This window comes from Gavialis gangeticus, unplaced genomic scaffold (genome assembly GCF_001723915.1).
Source record: "Gavialis gangeticus isolate Ggan-Ray unplaced genomic scaffold, GavGan_comp1, whole genome shotgun sequence".
Lineage (NCBI taxonomy): Eukaryota > Metazoa > Chordata > Crocodylia > Gavialidae > Gavialis > Gavialis gangeticus.
Genome location: NW_017729029.1, coordinates 21,974,360 through 21,975,362, shown reverse-complemented (window position 1 = coordinate 21,975,362; position 1,003 = coordinate 21,974,360). Strand labels below are relative to the sequence as shown.

The 1,003-nt window shown below is 42.5% G+C and overlaps 1 long non-coding RNA gene across 1 annotated transcript in view; it reads right to left on the bottom strand.

Annotated features, from left to right (window-relative positions):
- Positions 1-445: 445 nt before the first annotated feature.
- LOC109300398 overlaps positions 446-1,003 on the bottom strand; it is a 14,498-nt gene continuing 13,940 nt past the window's right edge. The window contains exon 3 of the long non-coding RNA XR_002098195.1: positions 446-492. This is a non-coding gene — a long non-coding RNA (uncharacterized LOC109300398). The remainder of the gene's footprint in view (positions 493-1,003) is intronic.

Below are 1,003 nucleotides of genomic sequence, written 5' to 3'. Positions count from 1 at the left end.
CACAAACATGACATACCTACTACTGGCATTCAAAACCTTTGGTGGTTACTTGAAGAAACATTGTAATGGTATTTCAGTGGCCTAAAGATGCACATATGCATCTATATTCCTTTTGGCAACCCTTCTAGGTGACTGATTACCTTTAAAATCTAGCCCATTGCCTAGTTATTGTGCCTAACTTATGGTGTATGCATATCTACAGTTTATCATCCAGATAAAGTGGCCTATACATACACAATTGTATAACAATTTTATTAAAGTGAAGGTCAGAGTCAGATAGGTATTTAAGTACTATTCACAAACCAAGACTAAGGAAGCTTTAGTGCACAGGGTTTGGGCATTTTATAATGTTTACTCTATGCCAGTGGGTTCTAGGGATGGGGTACTCACACAGACCTCCATGACTTTGGGGTTCTGTCCTTGAGTCACCATTCAGCAGAGGCTGGTGGGATGGTAAACAGCTTTGTCTTTATTAGGAACAGGATTCAGCAACTAACATGCTCACAGTTTGCAGGGAGAACTACAACTACACACCTCCACAAACCACATCCACATGGCATCAAGGGGAGAGAGTGGATCATCCCACTGCTGGTCCCTTAAAGGTACATTCCATATACCACATCTCCCTTCTTTACTCTGGGAGCTCCCTCTTAAATAGTTGGATGTTCATCAGGTGCTACTTTAACATGGAACATTTCAGGATCATGGAGCCAGAACTTGGCTCACTGGTGGGGTCTAGCCTTTACCTGTATCCCATTATATAGTCCTTGTACTTCACAGGGAATCTCACCACACAACCACTCTTAGTTTGTGTGGTGTCATCAGGTTCCTCTGTGGGTACTGGTGGATTCTCTGGTATGTGATGAAACTCTTGCTTATTGTAGTCTGGTGGTTCTTCTGAAGTTTGTTCTGCTGCTGTCTCTTGAGGTAAATCACCATGTTCTGCTGGTACTGATGAGTAAAATCATAGAATCGTAGAAGTAGGGTCGGAAGGGACCTTGTA